Source organism: Clytia hemisphaerica, unplaced genomic scaffold (assembly GCF_902728285.1).
Source record: "Clytia hemisphaerica strain Z4C2 unplaced genomic scaffold, Clytia hemisphaerica genome assembly, whole genome shotgun sequence".
In the NCBI taxonomy this organism is placed as follows: Eukaryota; Metazoa; Cnidaria; class Hydrozoa; order Leptothecata; family Clytiidae; genus Clytia; species Clytia hemisphaerica.
Window position 1 is genome coordinate 1,324,940 of NW_027103289.1, and position 13,153 is coordinate 1,338,092.

General features: G+C 35.4%; 1 long non-coding RNA gene across 1 annotated transcript in view; it reads left to right on the forward strand.

Annotated features, from left to right (window-relative positions):
- The first annotated feature begins 429 nt into the window (after positions 1 to 429).
- Positions 430 to 13,153, forward strand: part of LOC136809812 (uncharacterized) — a 42,811-nt gene continuing 30,087 nt past the window's right edge. Inside the window, exon 1 of the long non-coding RNA XR_010847024.1 lies at positions 430 to 546. This is a non-coding gene — a long non-coding RNA (uncharacterized lncRNA). The remainder of the gene's footprint in view (positions 547 to 13,153) is intronic.

Here is a 13,153-nt window from a genome sequence, read left to right on the forward strand (position 1 = left end):
TCTTTTTCTTATAAAAAGAAATACTAGTACATTCTCCCTCTTTCAAAAGGAGCATGTCGAAACATGTCTGGTTTGATGTGATGAATCATCTCTCAAGGGAGCATCCCACTTTATTATTTAATTGATCCCTAAGGAAAATTAAATCTCGTAGGATATTGTTTTCAAGTTTATAACTGGATAAATTGCAATTTGCATAAAAAACTGTAAACATTATGCTATAACTTTCAAATATATTTTTTTCATCATAAAACTGGTTTATTAAAAAGGCAAAACCAGGCAGCTTTGAGAAAAAATGATATGAATGACCCTTTACCAAATTGAAGCCATTATGAACTTTTTTATTATAATAGCATTTAGTGCTTTTGTGCTACCTTGCCAGGCATGATAGAACCATTGCTTATTAATTTTATCCCTTTTCTAGATTTCGAAAAACATTGAACAAGCTTAAAGGCTATCAAACCAGTTGTTCATATCAACATCGATCTGTGCTTTTCGGTGGTCCAGATATCATTGCAGTCAGGATTTGAAGTGCCTCCAACGTTCAAGGTAGGGTATTATTTCAAAAGGCTTTCCTAGCTGGCACACAACGTTGTTTCAACGTCCATCTAATGTTCACAACGTCAATATAACGTTAGGTGAACGATGAAACAACGTTGCGTGCCAGCTGGGTTATATCGGGTTATATCGTGCAAATACTTGATTGTACTTTGGACAACAATCTGGGTCGAAATACAACATTTGGAATTTTGGTTCTTTCCTCATTTTTCAAAATTCGAAGTTCGGACGAGAAAGTCGATTTAGGCAATCGGATTTTTCAATTTAAGAGGGGTTTATGGACTTCCAAGGCTATATCGGGCCATTTTTCTAATTTTAAGATCCTCAGATTCTAAGGTCTTTCTTAAGTCTAGCGTTAAAACTCAGAGTTAAATTCTACCCTTCCAATCTAACTTAGAAACACTTGCAAATCGCTTGTGAGTTTAAAATTTCCTAGGATTCTTCCCTCTCTCTCAAATATTACGACCTTGATTGCAATTAATTTTTCGAAAAGAAAGTCAGGGGTTTTTCTTCATAAAAATACATTCAGGGCGTTCCATTAAAATGTATTTACGTAGAAAATAAGTGGTTTCAAATCTAGACTATCAAACGTCTGTCTTTCCTTGGACACAGGAACGCGGGAATACGTGCTTATAAAGAGTTTTCTTTAAAGAGTTATAAAGAAATTGCCGTGGGAGAGTGGTTTGGAAAGACGTATTCAGTGAACATGTAGACATATAGCCAGCACCCTCCCACAAACCAAATTTTTTCTTTGTGTTATGGTCAATCGCGATAAAAAAGCGGTTTACGTCTAAACAGGCTAATAGACCATGGAGGTATAAAGAAACAGGAGAAGTATGCTATTGTAACCATGCTCACCCTACGATTAAAAAAATTACGAGGTATGCATGCTCATAATCTCATATATCGTGCATTTTTAATGAGCTCTTTTGTTGATAGGTGAAATCTTATTGGCTAACTCAAGTGTCGGAAATAAGATGAGACGAGATTCATTGTTTCTGACATCGGCGTAAGAAAATATTTGGACTAAAAAAGGGCCTGTAAACTTTGCAATCCTTCATCAAATGACAAGATTTTTCGATCAACATTTTCTTCAAGGTGAACTCTATTGCTTAATACTTACCTCCAAAATTCTCCAGCGACTTTTTGTCTACAAGTTGGGTCTGAAATTGTGTGTGCTTATAAAGAACTTTTTATTTTCTGGCTGGAGAAAATATCTTTTCAAAACAAAATTTAATGGATGACAAAATTGAACGGAAACTTATTTCGTGGAGCTAAATTTTATTTTATTCTCGTATATTAGAAGGCTAGAAATCTTCGATGCTGATAGTAAGAATGTTCAGAGCAAACTTGAGTTCTACTAAAAAGTCGTATTTCATCGGGCGAGCCTAGAATTTCTTTTGATTTATTACATAAAAGAAATCAAAAGACTTTAACGATCAATTACCGACAAATTCATCTCCTGTCTTTCTTTATACCTCTATGAATAGACATAGAGCCCATTGCAAGCTTCAGCTGCGGCGAAATACAACGACGTGATTTACTAGTCTATTTCAAATCCTGAATAAGAGATTCGCTTCTAGCCTTCGGCTTTGCCTTCTCGACAACATACTTTTGTTTTTGCAAAGCTTTCAAAAAAGGGACCTACTTTGTAAAGCAACGCGCATAAACTTGTCATCAGTTACATTGCACAGGACAAAGAAAACTTGTTAATCGGTTATACAAAACCTTCATAAAACACACGAGAGCTGAAATTAATCCTCTTTACGCACAAAACTGATGATAACTTGAGCTTAATCCCTTATAACTGTTTACTGTTTATTGATGAGTCACGCTTCACACTTTATTGTTATCAAAACCCCAAGCCTTTGCATGAATACTTTGCTCGGTTAGCAGAAATTTTATCCAAGTCGTAAAAGAAGAGGGATTTAAAGGAATTTCGAAATTTGACGGAATTATTGTATTTCCAGGAAACATTTTTATGGCGTTTGAATTTTTTTGGTTCTTCACACTTTCTTGAATTCAGGTGCTCTTTTGTAAACATTTTTAAGGGACCATTCTTGAATCGCTTTGAATTACCAAATTATTTATACAGTTGACTCTCTGTAATTCGAACTCGAACGGGAATCTTATTTGTTCGAATTACAGAGAGATTCGAATTATAGAAAGTATCTTAAGAGAGTTTCTATTTGAAGAGGACTAAGAGAAAGATCGAATTACAGAAAAAGATCGAATTACAGAAAGATTCGAATAATAGAAGGTTTCGAGCACAAAACGATTGTCTAAATTAACACACAGAGTTGTTTTTGCCAATTTTTACATATACATATAGTTGTTACTCAGCAATGGATCAGAACTCACACTCCAGTCATATTAGTTAAGTTTGTACTGATCTGTTTTTAACATTTCCGTCCACCATGTTTACGTGTTCAACGTTTTCAATGTGTCTGCAGCCATATTTGATTATTTTTTGAAAATATTACGTCATTTTGTTCTCAATCAATAACATCAAAAGAATTGCCGACTTTTTCTCTGCCACTGATTTGATGCTACTATAATTAGATCTCATGGATGACACATGAAGTTTTATTTCAGTATAGTTCAAGTTTTACGATGTAAAAACCAGGTACAAGATAACGCAGCCATCTTTCAAAGACGTGGTTTCTATTTTTGAAAAAGCTGTCTGTAACAAGTACAATATCACATTTCCTTTTTCCTTGGCAAACTTCTTCAAACGACTTTTGGCATTTTGGCAATGGTTAACAAGAGTGTGAAATCTGTTTTTTTTATTCTTCGTAATTAATCTTTGAACCTTGCAAACGTTTGATTGTTTTAATGTCTGAACCGGAAAATCTCTTTAAAAAAGCTTATTTGTCACGTCTACTTGATTTTATCCATCTCGTAAAATGGAAGCGTTATCTCTCTATCCTAATCAAAATCTTTGTTGAAGTGGGAATATCTCGGGGGGGGGGGGGGGGGGTGGTACTTAGGCAAAAGTGGGTGCTGGGTATGTGCGGACGGTAAGGGTCGGTTTTTTCACCTTTCAAAGTCTCTCTAAGGGTCGCAAAAATCAGAAAAATCTTTGGAGGTCCCATCCGCACATACCTCTCATCTGCCAACCGTAGTGCCCGTAGTGTAATATCAATCTCAACAGTGGCTTAAAGTTGTCCTCAGAACACAGGGGTATCAGTTTGAACACCCCTGTGTCACAGACCCGCTGGGACCTCAGTCCTACTGGAAAATTTAGTGAAAATTTCGTCCCCGGTGGGAAAATACTCTGTAATTTCAGCCCCACTGGAAAATTGACTTTGATTTCATCCCCACTCAAAATTCAAAATTTAAAAATTGTACTCCAAAACCATCCCCACTGGAATTTTTAACCTTGGAACAATAGAATTTCTATCCCCATTGGGATTTCAATAGGAATTTTTATTCCTTTTGAGGAAAAGAGTTCGGCCGGGGCTGTGAGACAGGGGTGTGTTTGATATTTCGCTTAAGCTATTGTAGGCACGTTTTAAATTAATCTGGTAAGATCGGGGTTGTATGTCATACAGTCGTTATCTGCTGTCATTCACATGCTCTTGAGAAAAACGTGTTTTGGCTGACAGCGTTCTTTTGACGTGCAGCGAATATCTTTGGTTTTTATGGTATTGATGATTTGTGATTTTAACATGAGGATCTTTCTGTCTCGTAGAATTAGTATGATCCCTATTTTCCAATTTGGAGAAACTAGGTGACAATCATGTTTATTTTGCCACTGATTTGCACAGCAAATTCCAGAACGTCTTTTGTACTTGAAAATCCAAACTTAACAATCTTCCCTCCCTTTATTTGAACAGGCCCTTTATTTACGCAATTTACTATTCGGCTCAAGACACATTTAAGAAGCACTTTCAACATTTACCCACATTGGTTCCAGATTTACAGCCTGGGGCACAAATTGTAATTGTCTTATATGGGAAAGAGGTTTTAAAATATGAATCAATATATAAATGGATATTGGTGAATTTATGTTTTCTATTACACACCCCTGTGTCTCAGACTCGATGGGACCTCCGATTCATTGTAAAATTTGGCCAAAATTTCGTAAATACTGGGAAATTGACTTTTTTTATCCCCACTTAAAATTCAATGGAAAGTTTTTGCACTCTAAAACCACCCCAACTTTTTGACGTGAGAACAATTAGGATTTCTATCCCTATCCCCATTGGGGATTTTATAACAATTTTCATCCCCACTGTGGGAAGAAGTTCCACTGGGGTTGTGAGACAGTGGTGTCTGTAGCTATTAACCTTGAACAAGGCCCCAAGCAGTTTGCGTGAGAGACTTTTTCCAGCGTGATTACGTGATTTGGAAATTTTTTGAGCCCGTGATACGCATTTATTTCTTCATAAGGAACACGTTTATAAGGAACTAGAGGCTGAAAAAAATAAGGAACTACTCAGGCTGAGAATAAGAAATCAAGTTAAGGAACAAGTTTGCACACATTTACGAAAGCCTAAACAAAAAGATACACGTTTTTTTTTTTATAAGGAACACGTTTATAAGGAACTCGAGGCTGAAAATGATTAAAAAAATAAGGAATTGTTAAGGAACTGCTCAGGCTGAGAATAAGTGGATTTGAAAATGATGTACCTTATTAGGATTAATTTGACCAAGTTTTGATCTTTCAAGGGGCAAAAAGTTCAAAATTTCCTTTGTAGTAAGGAACTCGAAAAGGAACTTTGAGACTAAAATTCTCTGTAAAAATAAGGAACTCCAGGCTCAGAGCAAAGTTAAGGTTCCTTATAAAAAAAAACGTGTAACCCAAAATATTGACGAAACAGCATTCAACAAACTAATCGAATTTTCTTCAAAGCTTACTGGGAATGCCTTTTTGTTCTGTCTTCTTAGTTTGATTTGATCGATATTCGACGGTTTCCTTTATTTTTACAGCTGCGAGTGATCTAATTCTATATTTATCAATAATCTTCGAACTCATAAAACGTGTTCAAATGCCCAAATATTTGGTTAGGGTATTTCTATATTGTGTATTAACACAAGATTTTTATTTTTTACCTAAATATCTAATTTCTGTAACTTGTTTTATTCCATCCGCTTGTTGGTCTTGCTGAAAGAGAAATCTAGACCCTCTTAGGTGATTTACAATCTCGGTCAAAATATTTTGGGAATTTTGGTTAATTGCTGGTTTTCAGCAATTTAAAGTGAGGGCAAAAAAGTCACTTTTGGGCAAATTGATAACTTTATTCAAATATTTCAATTTGGGAGGGGTTTATAGACTTCCAGGCTATATTCTGAGCCCTATTGGACCATTCTTGAACTTTAAGTTCCTCAGATCCTAAACTCTTAAGTCTTACAAGTTAGCGTTAAAATTCTACCTGTCCACCTAATTTTGAGCGCTTCCAAATCGTTTGTGGTTGTAAGATTTCGTGGGAATTCCCCTTTTTTCTCAAATTTTATGACTTTGGTTGTAGCTATATGGACACAAATAAGAAATAAGAAACATAACTTTTCTGTCCTGGTCAGAAAATGGACAGAATGATAAAGATAAGCAGCAATTTGAAATGCCTTAAAAATGACTTTTAAAAACAAATGGGTCTAAAGTAAACAAACAAGTCCTCAAAGATATTTACTTAAATCTTTCTATAAATATTAAACTTATATTTTATTACTTCTATTTAGGGTGGTAAAACAAAGGGTGGATAAGTTCAATAGTCCATTTCATTGTGTCAATTTAATCCACTTGAGAGTTGGTGTTTAGGAATCGATTTCAAATAAACGTCACTTGTGGAAATCGATCTCAAATGAAAACCTGACACTTGTGAGTGAGAGACTGTGAGAGCCTGTTGAAGGGTATTGAGTGTGCCAGGATGGGCGGAAAAGTAAACAATGGTTTTTGGAGCGTTTTCGAAACGTGGAGTAATAGATCGTTTGCGGGATCGTTTGCCAATGCGTTTGATCGAATCATAGTTCGTATAAAAAACCCCGGTCTGGAATCCTTTTTTTCTTTCCATTGTTTCCAGACCGGGGTTTTCTATGCGGACTATGATCGAATCGATCTTATCATCCAAAGTAAAAATAATAACCACCTTTACAAAGTTTCCAGAATATAATATTTCTGTAATACAAAATACTGAAGGGGTGGATGAAGTTCAGTACACGTTTTTTTTTTTATAAGGAACACGTTTATAAGGAACTCGAGGCTGAAAATGGTTCAAAAAATAAGGAATTGTTAAGGAACTACTCAGGCTTAGAATAAGTGGATTTGAAAATAATGTACCTTATTGGGACTAATTTGACCAAATTTTGATCTTTCAAGGGGCAAAAAGTTCAAAATTTCCTATGTAGTAAGGAACTCGATAAGGAACTTTGAGACTGAAATTCTCTGTAAAAATAAGGAACTCCAGGCTCAGAGCAAAGTTAAGGTTCCTTATAAAAAAAAAAACGTGTAGTCCATTTCATTGTGTCAATTTAATTCACTCGAGAGTTGGTGTTCAAATAAACGTCACTCTTGGGAATCCATTTCAGATGAAAACCTGACACTTGTGTGTGAGAGACTGTGAGAGCCTGTAGAAGGGTATTGAGTTTGCCAGAATGGGCGGAATAATAAACAAAGGTTTTAGGAGCGTTTTCGAAACGTAGAAATATAGATCGTTTGCCAATGCCTTGGATCGAACCAATCTTATCATCCAAAGTAAAAAATAACTTTCACAAGGCTCCCTGTAGAATATAATATTTCTGTAATACCAAATAGGAGTGTATACGTTCAATAGTCCATTTCATTGTGTCAGCAATTTAATCCACTTGAGAGATGGAAAAACAATCTATCTCAAATAAACATCATTTTTGGAACTTGATTCCAGTTGAAAATTTGACACTTTATTGTGAGAGCCTATTGAAGGGTGTCGGGTTGGAATCGGGTTTGCCAAAATAAACTTTGCTTGCATTAATGTAAATATCTTTTGAAACGTTTTCGAAACGCGACGACAAACCTGTAACCTGTGCCAGGATCAGCAATTTAACTTAGCTTTAAAGTCTATAGCCTGAAGCATTGTTTGCGTATTTTTCAATTGTCCGTTTTATTTTGGCGTAAAATGAATTTAACAAAAATCACTATGAAATAGACAAATTCTAAACAAACTTATTCCTTGAAAGCGAATTTAAACAATTGTAATTTATCCTCTGTGACCTGGCTTGACTTTTATATATAGCTTAATATTGGAGCTAAAGTGAGTTTTTAAATGCAATCGGACACGCAAAAGTTCCGGTTTTCAAATTCCTTTTCCGGACAATGTCCGCTAATTGTCGACGAAGGCTACAGTAACTCGCCCTACTCTTGTTTCACTAGAACAACAACCAAGGGTAATGTCTTTCTTAAATAATGTTTAAGGGCTTTAGCAGTTACTTGAATTACCGTACTAAAAAACAAGTGATGTTCAATCGAAAAGTGACTATCAAATCAAAAAGATAGTGACCGTCCAATTTTCGTCCAGTTTGTACTACCTACTTGTATTACACCCTTAGTAGTTAGTGTAGTAGAAATTTGATCCTTAAATTGTTTTATATCGTAGTATCATTTGAGATAAGAAGCAATATGTTTACAAAGACCTTAAAATACCTTAACCACTTGTTTTTGGGATGATATAAACATAACGTTCTATTTCAAGTGTAAATTGATATGCTGACATGTACTTTTTGAGTGTGTGTTATTTGATCCCAAATTATAGCTTTTTGGACTGTTTTCTCTTCTCTATTTACTTGCGTGGGATTTCTTAACTGGTAGTAATTTTTTTTCTCGTCCAAGAAGATTTTGTATTTTGTAGTTTGGGAATTTAAATAATTGCTAGTGTTAATATTTTGTGGTACCTTTGTTTGGTAGCAGTCTGAAGTGAGGTATGCAATTTATAGAATTGTTTTTGGTAAGTTTTGTATATCGTTAAATTTTAGTTTAAAAAACACTGAAGTTTTTACATTCGCAGCTTGTGGAAAAAATATTGCAAATTTTTCGGACATATTCAGACACGACGGAAGCAAGCTTTTCAAATCTGGTACGGCGAATGAGGAAATTTAAGCGATTTTACCAACGAAGAGGAATATTTCGGTTTTTTTTGTGAAAATCTGGTATGGCGGCCGACGTACCTGCCGTACCCGATGCGTCGTGCATGATATTTTATTTTTAGTTTTCTCGTCGGACATTATTACATAATGATTGATATTTTTCCTAAATACGTCAATTTATTTGAGAATCAATGTTTTTCGAGCCGTCTATGTATAATTTTTTTCGCACTGTTTCTCGCCAGTGACCCAAACAGCAAAACAATACTATTCTTTCACGTAAACTTTAAACTGTGTTTTAACAAAACATTATTTTCGGCTCAGTGATATACGGATTTGCTCGGGGAATCGAAATAACTTTGATGGAGAGCTTCCATTCCCGTATATGCATAGCATAAGACACAAAGCGCGCCCTCCATCGTAAATTTTGGATATTTTCTACATCCGCAACAGTCTTAAACAATTAGGGGTTTCTCACGTGGTCCAAAGTAACGCCTCCTACAATTTTCACACCTCTGTGAGAAATTATCCCTTAAAAGATATAAATATCATAGACGCTGTGTTTATTGAATTTAACTGAGAGGGCTCTTGTGAAATTATAGCACAGCTGTGTCAAATACTTTATTTGTGTATATTTGTAATAGCAAAACAAGTCTTAGACTGGTCTCAAAAAAGTCGATTTGATCAAGTTTGCATTTCGTAGTTCGTAGCCTGTACACGTTTTTTTTTTTTATAAGAACGTCAAAAATTTTCGAAGCCTTCGGATGTTCTTAGTTTTTTGGATTTGAAGCCTTTAAATGTTCTTAAAATGTTCTTATTTTCAGCATTTTTTGAGCATTTTGATGTAATTTCTTAAGAAATTGCATGTTTTTAAGTCTCCAAAGCCTTAGAATGTTCTTAGAATATTCTTAAATTTTTGTGCCTCGAAGCCTTATGTTCTTATATAGTTTGTTCTTATAAAAAAAAACGTGTATTTTGATTAAGATTATCCTTACAAGCAAAACTCAATGGGAAAGTCTGTGTGTCTTTCAGTTCAATGTAGTTTTCGAAAGGAAGTTAGATTTTCAGGATATCGTTTTCACTCGGTGGGCCCCATCGAACCATACGGAACTGTAAAATAAGTCAGGACCTGATTTCTGTAAGCATTTTCGCAGTTCGTACTCACTTAATTGGACTTAATTATAGCAGGTGTTTGTTTATCATGATAGCCTCCCAAGCAAACAGCTTTCTGCTATAATAACATTAATTGCAACTTTTGCATATAATTGGTCGCTTTACTCCTGATTGTTTGACAACAATAAGCAGATATTGGATGGTCTTGCTGGCCTGCAATATGCTTTATTATTTACCAAAACAATTTAATAGTTCTCTAAATATGAATCTCGTGTAAACAAAAAAGAATACGTTTTCCCAAAAATGTAGCTAGCACCTCATCATAAAACCGGAATCCTTCATTCCGTTTCTTGGCGATTTTAGCAGCCTATACTAGACGTCATCCACGTTTTTTCAACGCAATTAACGTCTATTCCACTTTTTCGAATGTTTGGAGCCCAGGTTTTTGGTCGTGGAACATCAAAAGTTTTTGATTATTTGATTTTCTTATTTTTGCCGGGCACCCTGCAGTTCTTTTCTGAAAAAGCGGCAAGTCTTGCAATCCATACATTTCAAACCATAACCACAATTTTCACAATTTCTCTTTCGATTATCGCTCCAATTGAGAAGGTCACGATTAAGACTTCAATCATAATTAGCGATCTGACTAGTTACTATAAATAATTGTTGAGGGTTGGACTTAAAAGATCATAAATCAAAACGTATTTAAACAAGCTGATAAAATAAATGACTTTGTGACAAGCTTTCCTTTCTTGTGTAACTTTAGTTTTGAAACTTATTGATAGCATTCTAAAGCACCAAATAAACTTTAAGCTCGTCAAATTCCAATCTACAATCTTCTGAATGAACTTGTGAGACTGGGTCATCCCTACCTAAAGCATTCGCGAGTTTATGTATTCGAGATCAATTGAATGAGAGTATAAAGCAAAGTTGACATGGCACCAAAATCGACGCTCATACTGCTTGACGACGGGAAAACACCAAAATACCGTCGTCTGTTTAGATGAGCAAATGTGATATGGAGCCATACATCAACTATCGACTTTGTTTTGCGTCGACTTCACTTACCGCGTTGCCATTGAGATCCTCTGATACATAAACTCGCTATTGATTGGGGAAGGGGACCCAGGGGGGAGCAATTGAGCCCTATTTTCGAAGATGATTTTTGTAAAATTCAATTCAAAGTGTAAAATTCAATCACTAATTTACGATCTTCATTTCAGAATTTACGCTATAATTAGCCTAAAATTTAACCTTTAAATGGACCCTTTCTCAGGCACGACGCAACGGGTACGGCAGGTACGGCGGCCGCCGTACCAGATTTTCACAAAAATACCCGAAGTTTTCCTCTTCGTCGGTAAAATCGCTATAAAATCGCTTAAATTTCCTCATTCGCCGTACCAGATTCAAAAAGCTTCCGTCGTGCCTGCTTTCTTCATCTATAAAATTTCGCTTTTGCAAACATTGCAGAATTTTATAGATTTCAATCTTTGATACACTTAATACACTTGAGTTTCTAATCCTTATATTATCCTCCTTTATTTCTTTCTTACCCCCAGCCAATATCAACAATTTCAGGGGCTCAATGTAAAAAAGATTCGGCGAGGAAAACAAAATTCTATTTTGGGATTCTTGGAACAACACATAATGATTTTTGTTTATTTTACACTGTTATAACAGTTTATAACTTTGAAGTGGATACTCAAAGGTACTTAAACCCTTAATCGAAACGAGGTGAGAATCTATTATTCAAAATTCCCCTATTTCCGCTGCACGCACCTGTAAATTTGGCAGGCCCTAGTCTACGTAGTTTATTTACGTAAGTGATTTTAAAGGGGTCTATAGGCTGCTGTTGGAAAGTTTGTCTGAATCCATATAATGCGTGTGGCTTTAGTATGTTTGAAGTTTGAGCTTAACTTCATTTTTTGGTCTCATTTCATGTTGTATTTGATTGGAGCTGTTAATAATCCTGTAATACAGTAATATGGTTGTGATACGATAATACGGGATAATATCAGTTTTTTGTTCCTGTGTACCTTGACGGCTGACGATAACGTGCCACTGGAGTTTGAAAAGTGGACCCTGTCAGATACACATCTAAAAAGTCTAAAAAAGGAACCGTGGCCAGCGAACTAATTTTGCCTAAATGACTAACCCCTCCCCCTGTTCCATGTCTGGATTAATCGTGTAGCATGCTAGAATAGGTGTGTATACACATAATCTTTTCAAGCAATCAGCTTGTAGATTTCGGGAATATTTTCAATAAGCTCAAAATTATAGTTCTGACTTCGCAAGATAGTCACTACTTTGATGCAGAGCCCTTACTTGAAATGAAAGCCCAAAAAGTGTTTCAACAGGATGTGTGACGAAGTTTCGAAATTTCCCCTACGTTAAAATGATTGTTTATTTTCGGAAATTGACAAGTGAGTGTCAAAGTCGTAACGTTTTTACGTTTTTTGGCCAATTGAAGTGTATTGCAAGCCAATACGATCTTAGAACTTTCTTAAAATACAAACTCTTGCTTGAAACGGGTTTTTACTTTGCTCAGACACATTTACAGTATTTTGTAAGGCAAATACAACACAATACTTTGATCTTCTTTGTCGGATTCAAGACAACTTATGGCGTAATGTTTTAGGTGGTCAGGACACGGTGGATTAAGTGCCTTATCTATGGGCAAAAAATTTGTCCACTGTTACAAAGCTTCTAAGAATTGCTACAGCAATCTTATATGTACCTTTTGGTCATTTCAAGATTTTTTGTTTGCTCGAACTCTACTAAGAATTTCCTCAATAACATACGATAGCTTCGGAGAGTTTTGGCGGGAAAAATGTAGTGAACTTTGATCACTTTCGTTTTCAATCATTAGAATCAAATTATGAAATCGTGATTTGTTAAAATAGCAGAACGGTGGAGTGTCGTTGTTGTTTGTTTTGAAAACCTTCGATAGGGAATCATCTTTTGCGAGAGGGAGGGAATCACTTTTCTAATTATGTTTATTACTTTGATTGATTGACTCGCATAAATCATTTAGTAAGTTAAACCATTGTTTTTTTGTAACAATGAATAATGAATTCAGTTTAGTAAATCTGACCACAGTTCACATTCTTGATCGGAAAATTCTGTTATTCTAAAATTTTTGAGGTCATTGTGATTGCTTCCCTTGAGTTGCACCATTGTAACTTTTTAACTGAGGCATTAACTTAAGACCATACAAGGAAGCTGTGTGGGAAAGGTTTCGTAAGTCCTCGTCTACTGTAAACCGTCATTTGTGATTTCATAAAGCAGATCTTTATTCTTCCGAGTTTCTATAACTCGAACCTCTATAACTCGAATGTCTCCTTAACTCGAACAAGTTTTATTCAGCACCCTTCAGTCAACAATGCCTCATAAACCTTACTTCTTAACTCGAAAATTTCTTTACAAGCAC